At 35.8% G+C, this 15,744-nt stretch overlaps 1 protein-coding gene across 1 annotated transcript in view; it reads left to right on the top strand.

The window, feature by feature from the left end:
- Positions 1-404: 404 nt before the first annotated feature.
- LOC104279843 (myocyte-specific enhancer factor 2C-like) overlaps positions 405-15,744 on the top strand; it is a gene marked incomplete at its 3' end in the record, with an annotated part of 57,977 nt that continues 42,637 nt past the window's right edge. Inside the window, exon 1 of the mRNA XM_009877276.1 lies at positions 405-877. The remainder of the gene's footprint in view (positions 878-15,744) is intronic.

Below are 15,744 nucleotides of genomic sequence, written 5' to 3'. Positions count from 1 at the left end.
GCTCGCCGTGTTGTCTTCGCTCGGTATAATAAAGGATTGTCATTAGGTTTGCGTGTGGCATATGCCATTACCCCCACCGTAAAAACTAAAATTAGCAAAATGTCAGGAATGGGAAGATTGATTCACCCAAGATGCAATTATCATTTAAAAAGTGCTTGATTGAGGTGCTGATGTTCAGTGATTTATTCTGCATACCATATACATAATTAAAGTAGTGTAGTGGAGTAATTTATCAATCTAGTTTAGACTAGAGGGGCAAGGAAGGGAGCTGCTGCCTCTGCTGCTGCTCTATGTTTGTTTTATTAAAACGCTTTCGGGATGTGATCCCGCCCCCTTTTTGCAAGAGTGAAACTGATTATTTCTCCAGCTCGGGAGGAGAGAGTCATTCGTTTGGGATTGTGGGAGAGAGAGAGAGAAATAGAGACACAGAGAAGGAGAAGAAAAAGGGAGGAAGAGGGAGCGAAGCAGAGAAGGACACCTCATCAGGCGTGTAGTTTGAATCCCTTCCTCGCCTCCCCCTTTTCCTCCGCGATGTTACAAAGGCTGTGAGCTGCTCGCCTTTTCCCATTCGCCTGCTGTCACTTCCTTCCTGGACGCTTTCAGGACGAGCCCGGTTACTTTTAATCCGACCAGCAGCTCAGCCACTTTCTCCTCCTCCACGCTGCGCACACACACACACACACACACACCCCAGACATCTTCTGGCTGCTTATTGGATTGACTTTGAAGGTTGTGTGTGTGATTCACGGAGGCTGCATGTCGAACCAGGTGGTGAATATTTAAGGCTGGAAGAAGTAAAGGGATTTTTTCTTTTTCCTATGAAAGGAAAATATCTCAAGGACTAGTCTGATCATCCAAGCAGCTAAATGTTTATAATGTAAGTACATGTGCAATTCAGCATCGGAATAAATAGGGTGGGCATGGTAGAAAAGCCCTGCGTACGTTTCCTATTGCCCTTGAATATATCAGTCATTGTATGTGGGCTGGGGTTGAGGCTGCTTGCAGACTTTTTGAGTGTGTGGCGGTGCAATTGCTTAGAAGTAACTTTTTAGAAAGGTAGCATAGTTAAATCACTTTCTGGCAGATTATTTCTGACTTGCTTCTACACTGTCATAGCTGGTTAAACTTTTATGAAGTTAGCTTACATCATTTGTGTGCTTGATACTGTGAAGTGTTTGAAGCTTATTTGATTTGAGTAGTTCACCAAATGCTCTGACCTTGTAGTCCTTGCACCCTGATTTATCAGACTAAGGAAATAATCCAGTTTGAGTGAAATGCTCTTAATCTTCATTGTATCGTAGGCTCTTCACTTCTTGAGTTTAGGTAGTGCATGCTTGCAAGTGTTTAACTTTTGCATCTTTCATTTGACTACTTCCATCTGAGATTGAAAGACCCCTTGCATTAAGTCATGGACTGCAAACCTCTTTTGGAATAGAATGCTTTGGCCTTTCACTATTACTTTGATTAATCTTTACATTTTTTAACACGAGGGAGTACAGCTAATCAGCCTTACCAAACTGGCAAGTTTAGTTGCACTACAGTTACTTACAGGCTAAGATCAAGTTTAATGAAATGAGAGACTTACAAGACTATTGGTGCATTATGTAACTGTAATACTTAGCTTTTGCCATAAAACTTAGTAAGACCTTCTGTCAGCCTGAAAAACAAAACAAGTATAAAGACAAGCTAATAATTCTCAAAAAAAATATTCTGTAATACTCAACTTAAAACTAAAGATTTAAGAGAATTAAACAGGGAAAGACACTTTACCAGTATTTTACTGGTGACCACAATTGTCTTAACATGAAGTGCATTTTCCTAGCACATATTTGACAGTCAGCTTAATGGCAAATGTCCTAGTTTCATATTCTTAATTTAAAAGAACTACAAGATGGATGATAAACCAATTATATTAGATGCAAATGTGACTAGATTTCTTTTATTGGCACTTTCCCGGGTATCGTGGTTGAAGAGTAAATATGTTTATACGGAGTATAATAACTCTAATCCCTAGAGGCTTGGCAGGGCATGGAAATAAAACCACCTGTGAACCAGTTCTAACCTCTGTACTGCATACATACTGATTTCCAATTCAAGGGCTCAGTTCAAATAGCCACTTTGAAGTTTTGTTATTTTGTGAGCTATTCTTGTTACATGCTTTTAGGTGCCTAACATGAAGTCAAAAAACCCACAAGACTTTCTTACTTTATCAGTTTTGTTAAAATACCGGTTATATTATTCTTTCTGCATTAGTGAATATATAATTCATATTGAGTCTAATACTGAAGTCTCTGCTCTACTTAAGTCCTTTGGAAGTAATGGAAAAATTCTTTGAAGAAGAACTTAAAAGAATGACCCTGAATTTGGGGTGTCTGTGTTCCTTGTAGTGCACATCCTTTTATATTTTAAAAACTTGCTGTTTATATATATATATTTTTACTAATATGCCCTGCATGCCTAGTATGACCTGGGACCTGAACTTCTTTCATGCAAACAGTACTTAGACTAGTCCCACTGGCAACGCTGAGACTACATGTGTGAAAATGAACAAGTCACCGGAATAACAATTCACAGGATTGGGCACCGAGGAGACCTAAACCACTTGCCTGTCCCGTAGCTCTCTTAGGACAGAGATGTAGAGAATGTCACTTTCAATGTCCTATAAATGAATGGGGGAATCAGATACATCTGTATCCTCCTAAGATTACTTGACCAAGAAAAAAGGAAATTTAGGCTTAAGAGCCTTACAGAAATTGGTATTAAATGATGAATAGTGTGTGAGATTAAGCCCTTTCGAGTTATGTTTCTGAGCTGCTGATTTCGAAGCATTGTAAGAAAATTCATACAACTGTTTTCTCACTGTGAATTTTCTTTCAATATAGGATAAGAAAAAAATTCTTGATTTTTTTAATAAATGCTTAATGTGTGTACCTGCAACATGTACATTCAAAAACAGAGATACCTCTCTTCAATGCTTCTGGTGTTTAAAACATCTAAAAAATTATGGACAAAGACAAATGAATCTTTCTGAAGCTGTTTTCAAAAGTTTAACTCTGAAAGATTTTGGCGGTTCACTCTTTCGCAGACAAATATAACTGCATACAAACTTAGGAACTGAGCAAGACTTGTGATCAGAATAGTTGTGCTAACTTCATTTCTTTTAATTTTACTTTTGTCTGTAACAAGTGAAATTCATTGTTCACCAGAATAGTTCAGTTCATCTTCAGAGAAAGCTTAGGATATTTCTACATCTCATTGAGCAAGAAGTCATTAACTGATATTAGGTGCTTGAAAGAACAAGCATTTGGGTTTTGATACATGGACTTAATTTTTACCTTTTAGACACCATTATTCTAAATTATGTGATAGTTTATCCAAAAATCAGGTGAAGTGTAGTGGCATTCTCTTGAAAACACTGATTATGAAGATGAACATAAAGAAGGTTCTATGTAATTTCAAGGAGTTTATAGTCTCTGCTTCAGCATTTTGAAGCATAATCAAAGCAGTTACATTCGTGATGTGTTTTAAGATTCTAAAATTTTGCTATATGGTATCAGCAGAGAGATTTTACTACATCTTCATTTAGGTTCTATAGCAACATAGGTATAAAATCAAAAAAAAATTATGTAACTAATTCTGAACAGAATTACATGTCAGATTAGTATTCTGATATTTGAAAGGGATGAAAGAGTTTTGCATCCTATTTCAGAAACAAAATGGGCTTAGAAGAACTCTGGTCAGCAAACACAACTGATGGTGAAAGTGAAAAAATGAAATATTACATTTTTTAATTTTCTGGTTTTGAAAAGGGTGATTTGGGTCCTCTGACCAGCTTTAAGGTAATTTTCTCAGAATGATGGTGAATGCTGCATGTGAACAGGTGATTAAAAGCTAGTGTCTTCAGTCCCCCACTTTAATCTCACTGTCTCATTGACTGCAGTGCAGTAGAGCTTGTCTATTCACTAAGATCTGTCATCTTTAGGAAATCAGACGAGCTTATAGAGGCGATTCACAAAACCAACAGTGACAACAAAGTCTTATGTGCCTTACAAAAGAAGGATTAGCCAGTTCACATGTCATTTTGGTTGGACAGAGAAAAAAGCTGATTGCTGCAGCATGGCAAGGCACACTTCAATTTCTATTGATTATTTTAATGAAGCGACTATAACTCTGTTGCTTAGTCATTGTTAAATACAAATTGGAGGGAAAACTCAGTTTTGACATTACTGGTTTCATATGACTTTATTGCAGCACTGTACAAATTTTTAAAATGCTGTTAAAATGTATCTAAGATGAAGTAGGTGACTGTCCTGGCATCTTTTAAAAACATTTTTGTCTAGGTAATACCCTGTAATAGCAATTAAAAGTTCTTAAAACTGCCTCGGACTATACTAAATTCACTGCACTTACCCTATTAAGAGCTTACGTGCAGAGGAGAGTGCATGAAACATGTCGACGCTTTGCAGACTTGTTCAAAAGTGTGACATTGCAGAACAAGTAAGTCATCTTCGTTTACCTCTATTCTGATATTTTTTAAAATGTAACGTGATGCAAAACTATGTGTTGCTATGTGAACATAGTAGTCTGGTTTGAAAATAGTTAGGAAATTAAGCGTTGTCCCTGTATTATTAAATATGTCATTTATCAGTAAGAATAGTGAGTTTCAGTTATTTGCATAATTTAGTTAGAACGTACAGCTTTTAACATTTGGAAGTATCAAACTTCTAAGCTGATAACTTCTATGCTAATTTCTTACCATTTTTTAAAAGAAGAACTCTTTTTTTACCCAACTGATGCCTCCTAGTGTTTCACATAATAAAACACTAATGAGTCAACCATAGATGTAAACATTTTTTTTCATTGTCTTCATCTTACATGATACATAAAATCAATATTTATGTATTTAATTTTGTGTGTGCTATTATAATCAGACAGAAAACTCCTGCAAATTCAGATGTTTTATCTTAATGGACACTGAAATCACATTTTGATTTTCTTTCATTCTACCTTTCCCTAGCTGTATTTTGAAAAGTTTATTTTATTATATGAAGTACATTTTCTCCTTTTGTTTCCTATGTGCATTACACTAACTTCTCAACAATGTATTATGAGGCTCAGGTGGGAATTTTAAAAACGTTGGTAGGATAGGAAATAGGCAATAAGTGCAGTTATAGAAATGTTTGAAATATCCTGAAGTACCTCACGACCAAACAAGATGATAAAAACTAGTTATTGCATTTTGTATTCCTGGTTATTTTACTGCTGTGTAAAAAAGAAAACTGTATTAGGACAGTATTCACATTTGCAAAACGTGCACCTTACGCTTTTGTTGTAAATGTGGGTGATCAATACTTTTGAAAAGGGATTAATTTGTGTAAAATATTGAAATACAGCTAGGAGTACTAAAGACTTTTCTTCCAAGTTCAGTCTGGCCATACAGCTCATAAAACTGAAAAAACACATTCAGTTACATTAGATTTATATCATGCAACAGTAGCGTATTTTATGTTTTTTTGACAGGAGGGTGTAATTTTCAAAAAGTTACTTAGTTTCGGAAGACAAAATACAACTTATGGGTCCTAGCTATGTATTTGAACTGTCAGGTACGATCTCATAATGATAAAGCAGCAGCCAAGGCTGAGTGCAGCTCTGCACATTTTAATGTCACACAGTTTTATGTAAAGTATGAGATCAATTTAATTATGACATTGGAAATATATCCTGTTTTTCTAGGACTTTTAAGAAAAGCAGTGGAATTCCTAAATACTTGTTCTACTAAAGAAATTTGAAAGAAAAATATAATGATTTTGCGATTAAGTGTGCCAGTTAATATGGATAATAAAAATTTGTGTCGCCTTCTCAGTGCACATATGGTAAATTTACGTGCCTACTTACAGGTAAAATTGTTTCCTACTGAATATAGAGATTTAAATCATGCAGATCTCAGCCACAGGAATTAGTGTTTAGTTTCACCATATATAAAAATGCAGGGTTTAGGATTGTGTTCTGCCACCAACCCTGTTAGTATCACATTTTTCTCCCATTAGTTTTAAACTGCAGAGATCTTTCCTAGATCTGCCATTTATTTAAGCCACTAAACATCGCATAGTATCCAGCCTCTAAACTTCCTTGCATCTTGAAAGTATGTCAAAGTATGCAAATGGCACCCATTATTCAGCCAGGAAAGCTACCAGTGGTAGAATTTTCTCCTACAGTTACATTGCTGCTTCCCTTGCAAAGAGAGAGTAAATTTGCAAGAGAAATAGAGGGAAGCATAGAGAAAAATAATCTTTGAGGGAGCTCAAGTGTAGGACTATCTGAAATACAGCTAAACAGAACTCCACTAAACACTTTTTCTCCCTGGTTTTTGGTGTTTGGTGCTGGTTGTTTTTTTTTTTAAAAAAAAAAAAAAGAAAGAAAAGAAGAAAACCAAACAACCAAACCCAAACAATTAAATACATTCAGATTGCAGAAGTATGTCCTGGGAAATTGTGAATGTGCATTATCTGCACTTAGAACCAGGTCTGGGTAAATTATCTTTTTTTTTAATTTATTTTAATATTGTATTGAATACCCTCTTGTGCAAGATGAATTCAGTAATTTTACCAGTGAGTTCTGTAATTTCCTGAACAGGTGACTTAGGAGTCACCTGCTTCAGCAGGCGCCTTCTTGCCACCTACCCTGATGCTGGAGGGCTACCAGAGTTTGAGTGGAGAGAGCTTCAGAGATCCTGGCCAGTACAGCAGGTCCTGGAAGGTCAGTACCTGCTGCCTTCACTTAAGTTAACCATACGGCACCCAACATATTAGGGGCGGAATGGAACAGATGGTATAAAGCTCCTCTGTCTCCTTTTCCCAGGTTATAAAACACTGCTGATAGGAAGATTAGAATCCAGCCTAACAGATCTTCTCTGACTCTTTTACTTTCTCAGATGTCTAAATGATTAATTGAAGTTTATAGTGAAAATTGTTATGGACTAAATGCCAGTGGTGGAATTCACCTTAGACATTAGTGTCTTTTGTTTCTCATCCTATAATCACAGGATGTACAGTTAAGTAAACTAAATTAGAAATAACATTATTTGTGTTTGCTTTCATAGATATGGGGTGCATGCCATTTGTGGAACCCACGCTCAGTTAAATTTCAGTATTTACTTTTAAGTAGTCAATCAATAGCTGTTAGCAAAGTATGTACAAAGGACAAGGAGCGAGAATTGTGTAATTGTTTATAAAACACATCTGCAAAAGTCAACATAATCCAGAACATTGTCCAGGTGAAACATTACTTTTAGTAACATAGATAACAAGTAACGTAGCAGCATGTGCTATTTATTTGATTTCTAATAAATTCTTCCCCCTACTGACAAAGGTATTGTAATATGACATTATAGTCGAAATAACAGTGCGATATTTTATTCAAAATAATTTAATTATTGTCGGATTACTACAAAAATTAAAATGTTGCAGAATGTCTCCACCAATCTACAGCACTTTTAACTTAAAAATTCCATATAAACTTCTCTGTGGAGATTGTTTTAAATCATTTCATTGGAGTTGGGTCGAAAAGCTGTCCCTAAGGATGGGTGAGGGGATGATGTAGAGAAGCAGCAAGACCCTGAGGTTCTGTGACCCATCCCATAGCGCTGGCCTCTGCATCCCCTTCAGCCTGGCGTTTTAGCTTCAGGCATGTGCTGCCAGCAACTCCCCTCTGATCGCCGTAACACTTTGGGAATGCCTGGGCAGCTTGTAGAAAAAGTTAACACAGTTTGAGGATATCCTGTGCAAGCAGCAGGAGACGGTATATTCTCTGCATGGATCCTTGGGCCCGCTTTGCCTCTGTCCATCTGTGGACAAAAAAAAAAAAAAAAGAAAAAAAGGAAAAAAAGAAGGAGGAAGGCTTTTTTAGGAAGGTTAGTAAGAATGTGGTAAAATGGCATGTAAATGAGGTAGAGTGGACAGTACATAGTAGTTGAACTTAAAACCTTAATCTTGCAGAGTTTTTTTCTAGCAAATTTTGTGTTCAAGTGTGTAGAATTCGTCTTGCTATGAATAATACTCACTTGTTGTAGAGGCAGGGCAATGGTCTTAACTAATGGTAATTGCTTAAATGTGTTCTATACCTGTAAGAAACTGATCTTTGAAGCAGGATTTAATGAGAACCTGTTTTGCCCACAGAAACCTGGAGAACTGGTCAGTTTTTCCTTGATCTTGCTTATGTTTATGAGATGCAGACAAGGTAGTGATATAGCAGCAGAATGAGAAAAAGTCGAGCTTGTTACCCCACTGCAATATATGAAATAAGTGTGAAACTGCGCACTTAGCAAACTTAAACATGACTCATTTTTTATGTCAGAATACTAAGCCAGAGAATGCATTCTTGCAGTGGCATACAAAATGTACAACTTTATTTAAAACCCACATACATAAATTTTAGAGATCAGAAATATGACCATAAATGTTAGTAAGAGCCTATAGTCTGGTATGCTCATTTAAAACCAAGTAGGATTAATCAAAATTTCACTAATGTTCTCGGCAGCACACATTAAAAAGTATAACTCAGGCTTGCTGGATTACTAGTATTCTTATTTATGTGATGTACTGTTAGCAATTGGAAATTATTTAAAATTACACTTAAAAATGTGTATTAATTGGAAAATAATATTCCAGGTTTTTCTGAAAAGAAAAAATGATGGAGTGATTGGCGCGCTACCTCATTATAGCAGAATGACCCCTAATTACCTATACAGAACTGCAGAATGCCTACCTGTATCCTTTGTAGGTAGAAATCTGCATATCTTCACTGGGATAACAATGGGATCACGCATTTATGTTTTATTGTTGATGCTGCAATCAAAAAGATTATAACTAGGAGAGAAACAGAAGAGTATTCATCTACATTTCCTATAATATTCTTGAGGTAAAATTTGAAAATTGAACTAATATTTTTGTGGTTTTTCCAAAGCTTGATATTGTGAAAACAAAATGAGAATCCATCTTCAGACGAGTTCCAGTACTTAAATCCAGAATATTACATTTAGTTCAGTTATGCTTCCAGTAGATACTGTCATGAGCTCAGTCTTAACATTCTGTGTTGATCAGCAGAATAGTCCTCTTGAAGGCAACATTACCGAGTCCTGTGTTTTCTGGAATTTCACATCTCTTAAAAAAACGTATCAGCGATAAGATATGGTAGTGACAGGCATAATGCAAATCCTTATGACAAAGAAAACAATAGAAGAAGTGGTATTTCTGCATGGTGTTTTAATGCTATCAGGATTTTTTTGTCCCCTCCTGCTAATCCTGTAGAAAAATGTTTAATTGAGAGCATAAGGATTTCTCAATGGAGGCAAAGCGTGTTCTTTATTTGTTTTGGTTTTTTTCTCGTTTTGTCACTTAATAACAATAGGAAGCAATATCTGATGCAGCAAAGAGGCATGACACAGAAGATATTCTGGTCTGTTTTGAAGAACAGTACTTGTCATGTGTCTGGACAAGTGGTGATCTTTAGGTGCTGCCTTCTCTAACAAGTTGCTAAATACCGTCTGTAAAGCAGTAGCACTATGTTCTACCACAGTTTTTTGTATAAGGTTAAAGACAAACTTGTCATGAGACCATCACTACTTGGAATACCCCAGACATGACATGGAATAGCGCTTCTACAGATTCCTTATAAAAAGTAATCTGGAAGATGGTTGGGAAGAAAGTATTTGTTCCCTCCTTTTGCTCTACTGTTTTCCAGATGTGTTCAGAAAGAGGAAGCTGTTCCACTAATGGATCAGAAAATTGCTTTGTGAATTAAATGTCATCCTAAAAATACACCTCCCATGTTTGATAGATACATGTTAAAAATACAATATAAATATTATCAGAAAGGCCTCTAAAATCCCAGGCACTCTGTGGACATATAATTTTGTGAAATTCCTCTGCCAATACTTGTGAAAAAAAAAGAGCCATCAGCATTCCATTTTCATGTGGTGGTCTAAGTGCTAATCTTAAATGCAGAACAGTTAAATAAATACTCACTATTGTGTCTGCTCACAGAGCATGTTTTGAATAAATCGTGATCTAAACTGCATATGTAACATTAAAAGACAAGTTTTCTATTGAAAAAGTGGTGCTACAGCACATCCAGCTCAAAAGCATGCTCCAAATTTTAAACAAGATTCTCAAATGTAATAATCACCAGCACCACATGCGTGCAACCCACCGGTGATAATTTCCAAGAAGACTGGGAAGTTCTAAAACTTAAAAATAAAGGGGGACTTTTACATAAAGGGGGATCTTTAACATATAATTCACTAATCATCCCTAAAAAGACACATGAACTTTATTTGAGGCAAAAGATACAGGGAAAATACTCTTCAAGTGAAGTGCAGAAGATGCAAACAGTTCGATGCATACAATATAAAAAAGGACCTCAGAACCCCTAAATGTATTTTTTAATGCCGATGCTAACTTTTTTTTTTTTGAGGGGGGTGGAGTGCAAGTCTGTTATGTGACGGTCAGCTTTGCAAGGGCAAAGGATGAAAATTGGCAACTTTACTGAGATGCTGTAAAAGCTAAAAATCTAATCAGCATGCCAGGATGTATCTGTGTAATTATACAGGACTAAGGGCAACATGAAAGAGGGGAAATTAGATTTTACTTTGCTGTGTCCTGTTGTCTACTGAAATCCACAACCCAAGATTAAGTGTTTAAGTTCTTTATAAGCACTGGTTTAACTTTTGTAGCAGAAATATAGGATTTGAGAAACCTGATTTGAAATACTTCCTACCCATAATTTAGAGCAGTTTGCATAAAAGACAGTTCTCTCTTTCTGGAAAGGTCCTTAATCAGTTGGCTGTAGAATATTCTAGGAGAAAGCTGCTCTCCGTTTCCAAATGTGAGGCTATCCCATTTTTGTATAGATAATTAAATACTCATCTAATGAAGGGCTGTAATTGAGTCATGTTTCACTGGAATGCCATAGTTCCTTGGCTATTGAGTTGGTCTCTTGTACTCTTTTATCTCTCTTACTCAGGGAAAAAAAAAAAAGAAATAGAAGCCTTTCTGTGTTTCTACTCTGCAGTGTATCTTAAAACTAGTTGAAACAGCCAATTCCATGCCATCTTTTCTACTGCATTGTCTGAAAGGTTTGATTTTACTTTATAAAATACAATGTATGAGAAGAAGCTGCCTTTTGTTTTATCTTTACATTTACAAGGGTATTCATCTAAATATGTGAAACCAGATCTTTTAAAAATACCTCTGTGTCAGTCCTCCGTAATTTTTAGTGGCCTCATTCTTTCATTTGAGTTTGTTTCTTGAACTGAGACATACCATGTCTCACAAAGCTCTGAAATCTAGGATAGGAGTTAGAAATGTGAAGAGGTGTTTGAATATGAGGACAACAGATGTGATGTAAATGAGTAATGGATTGATTATATGTTGGTTGAGACAAGAAGTACAGCTTCAGGGTGCAATAAATTACTCAGGTTACCTAAGAGTGGATAACAAACCTTGATGAGAACAGAGAGTTTAAAAATAGCTGTGATGTGCATGTTCTCAGTCATCTTCAGCAGAGCTTGGGTGGTCCTTTAGGAAAGACCTTGTGGCCTATCATGCATGCTTCTTCAGCCAGTTTCTTGTACAGTTAATGTGCCTGTTGGATATGTGGGTGTCAATCCAAACCTGACTTCCTGACCACATTATTATGCTTGAATTAATGAAGAAGAATAACAACCCTGGTTAAAAAGTTGTACCGATATTCAGTCTTGATTAGTATTTAACCAAGAGGTTGAAAAAGCTTATAAGTTGCAAAAATGTGCTTTCTTCTTTCCTTTTAACTGTAATTGGGAAACTCTGATTTCAAAAATACAAAGAGAGTTTATAACCACAGATATTAATATGTTTATTTAACAATGTTTCAGATACATGTGAATATATGAAACTGTTCTTTGCTCATGTGTTCTAGCATAACTCCACTGACTTGATGACCTAGTGAAAACTGCTTTACATACAGAATTATCATTCACGCTGTTAATTAACATCCACCTCTTTTTCTCAGTTCCACTCTGACTCTTTTCCCAGACTCATTAGAAACAAAGGTACCACTTGAATAGAACATTTCAAAAGAAGATCTCCTTATCTTCTCTTGCAGACCACACTGGGAAGAAAATTTAGAGATCTCTTACTTCTTTGATCAAGAATATTATAAGCAGACTTAAGCAGTTTTCAAAGTCTCTCTTGAGGGTCAAAGTCTGCACATGTCCAGCTACCATTCATACGTCTTGAAATGAGATGGAACATGAAGGTGCATTATATGGTGTTCTAGACCTTTTCTCAGACTAGGCGAGTATACATCAGCGTCTGTCTGCTCGATGTTAATTGTACCATGTAATGATATGTATGAGTTTTATAAATACCAAATAATCCCATTTTACTAATGTGATTCTGAAGTACCCTCTGAATATTGAATAGTCTCTGCATATGGAATACACACCAGGCTGAGATCACTGGCCTCATGAGGCTTCCAGATATTCTATATAGATTACTTGAGCTGCTCAGACCATTAGGTGTTACACTAATCTTTACTCAACTGGCAGTCACATCTTATTCCTAATATATAGGGTAAAACAGCATGCAAAATGTCAGAGCAAAAATTCAGAATAATGTCCTTGTAATCAGAATACTGTTTTCTTTACCAAAAAAGAAAAAAAAAAGTGCTTCCATGTCTGTTTGGTCTGTCTTCAAGTGATTAACCAAAAAGGAAACAATTTAAGTTATTTACGGCTGAAATAAAAGATTTATTTTAAAGACTCAGGAGAATTCTCGAATTAATTCCTGAGCATAAGCATGCAATTCTGCTGCCATGATGAGTCAGTATCAGAGAGTGCTTTTTAGCTATCAGTGAAGACCAAGTTTTCTTTTTGTATGAGAATACACCGCTACCACTATTTGTGGTAGCAGTTCTCCACTCAAGACTGTAGCTCAGGGATCGTTTTTAGACTTGGGCTCTCAATCCATATATTCACCAGTAAAACTTGAGGGGATGCAAGCAGCAGTAGCAAAGCTGACTCAGTCACCGCTTGTGCTAATTTGTCAGGCTTACTAGTGCTGTAATGCTAGTGTACTAGCAGGTTATTTGTTTAATGACAATTTTAGGCATAGAAGTATTTTTGTCTGAAAGCAGAGCTAAGCACACGAAGGATATTCTGGTGTCTAGGATGGCAGCCTGGATTTGGGCGGTGTGGTCTTAACTCTTTCTTCCAGAGCCTCTTTCAGATGACTGTGAGGATTTCTCTTTGTTGGTCTATCAATTCCCTCTCTGTAGAACGAGGATGGTATTTCCCTGAGGCAAATTCTGTGGGACCCAGACACTGTGAGAATGGTGGCCATATGAGTACCATAGGGAGTAAACAAGACAATGTGGACTATAAATATGTAGTTGCTCTTGGAAATTTACAGGCTGAAGCAAAGCATACAGTCTGCAACAGACTCTTAGATAACTTCACTTTTGGTAGAGAGCCTTTTTAATTAAAGTTTAGAACTTTTTGCTTCTTTCTGTCCATTTTTCTTCTACTTCTTTAGTTGTTGTGCCAAGGTATCCATGTGTGTTTCTTCCACTGTCATCTGGCTCATTCCCAGCAGATGCACACAATCTGTTTTGCTGTCACTGACAGGGCTCAGATTATGGAAAGAATGTGACAGAACATGCTGCTGTAGTCACTTATACAGGATTCTCTTTCTGAAAAGTAACTGAGAATAAATTAGTTCTTTTTTATTATATTTTTTTATATATTGTTCAGTCATAGGGTTTTATCCAGGCTACTCCACATCAGGTTAAAAAGGGTATTTGTTTAACATTTTAGCTTTTTTTTAATTCTTTCTTTGTAAAATACAGATTTACCAGCAAAGTATGTAGGAAAACATCACAATATATCAACATACCTCAGTTTCAAGTGGCAGCATTTATCCTGGCCATTTTGAAATAACTGTAATATTCCCAAGGTTTTTTTAGAAAATATTATGGTATTTCTTTTAAATTTTGTATTCCAATTCATAAATGTCGATGCTCGTCAAAAAATGTGGAGTCCTAAGTATACTGAATGCATATGAAGTGTACAAAAAGATATTGTATAAGGGAGTATGTGCTCCTTTTGGTGCAAAGTATCTGTCCAATATGAGGCTGAGTAGATACAAATAGCAAAATGAAATTTGACTGGTTTAGACTAGAGAGAAAAAGAAAAAGAAACTTTAAGTATTTCCCCTTGTTGTCGTGGTGTGGTAACAGCTACAGGTCGTTTAAAATTAGGGCCCGTGTTGCGTGATGCCGTGCAAATACACGTTAATGGACAGCCTTTACCTCATGACATTAACAATATGAATAAGCAGGGTAAACAAAGAAGGCAGAAGAAATGCAGGTGGTTTTACTATTATTCACTATTGCAGTTCTTCTCGACGTTCAGTAGGTAGAGTTGGTGTGTTGAACTTTACGGAGGGTGTTTAACCAGTGCAGTACTGTTTATGAGGTGGTGGGGTGCTCCCTTTGTGTCTTGGCCAGAGGGAAATTAATCAACAGCTTGAATTTTATAAATATAACTTCCAGTTACTTCTTTGCTGCTTTCTACGTCTCTTCCAATGAGGGCAAGACTGACAGTAGCAAATTCCACATTGGGCTACTAAGGTTACAGCCTAAGCCGTTAAAAACTGTTAACATTAAATATGTATGGGCACACTAGATGTTTATTAAAGAAAAGAATTTGTTTTACAAGCTGATGTTGCCTGTAATCCTATTATTTTCGTCCTTAATGATCTAACTTCTATCTTTGAATTGTACTTTGTTCACAGAGGTTGATGCCTCTGGGTTGTTTTGATTTTTGTTTTCTTTTTTTTTTCATCTATAGCCAAATAAGATCTTCAGCAGCGGAAATCTCCATTAATTCACAAAATCCAAAAGTAGTTTAATGAGCTTAGTGACTTGGCTGCATTTGAAATAGCTGCATATACATGTTAACATAAATATATTTAAAGAAATTTTGTCTGTATTTTTAGGACGTGTTTTTAACACTATTTCAGTTTGGAGAGGGCCTTTATATAGTTAAAACTCTAAATTCATATGTTTGTACCTCACATAATTGCAGATTTTATGTTATTGATAGGGTATAAAAGGCTATCTAGAAATACACTAAAGTGGTAGATTGCCATGTTAGCTAGGTTTGTGATTTTTCTGTAAAATCACTTCCTATGATCATGTACATATATTTATACATATGTACATATATATATGTGTGTATGTGCTTTATATACAAATATATAGGTTTTCAGACTATGCTTGCATGCCTCTGGGTATGCCTTACACTGTACGTAAAACTGTCAAAATGTCTCTTCACAGTTAGACCTCATAAAAATAATCAGTCCATAAACACGTGGTGCTCTTTATTCACATATATACAGTTACTATATAAAATTAAAATCTTTCTCCTGTTGTTCTAGACTTACAGTCTTTCTATGTTATGAGTTAGAAATACAGTATTTTTTAGTGGGTTTTTTATGTATTTTTATGTGTATGTGGGTACTTGAATGATACATATAAGCACCCGAAACATATTTTTTTTCTGGTTTTATGGATAGGTTGGTTTAGAAGATGACTGTTACCCTTACTTTCCATTACTATATTTTTAATATAATTTTTTGTTACAAGCTAGATTTTTCTAGAGTTTCTGCAAATAATACTGACTTTTTTAATTAGTCCTAAAATTATTTT

Source organism: Apaloderma vittatum, unplaced genomic scaffold (assembly GCF_000703405.1).
Source record: "Apaloderma vittatum isolate BGI_N311 unplaced genomic scaffold, ASM70340v1 scaffold20599, whole genome shotgun sequence".
NCBI lineage: Eukaryota > Metazoa > Chordata > Aves > Trogoniformes > Trogonidae > Apaloderma > Apaloderma vittatum.
Note: the sequence above shows the minus strand (reverse complement) of the source record. Positions and strands in the feature narration are given on the sequence as shown.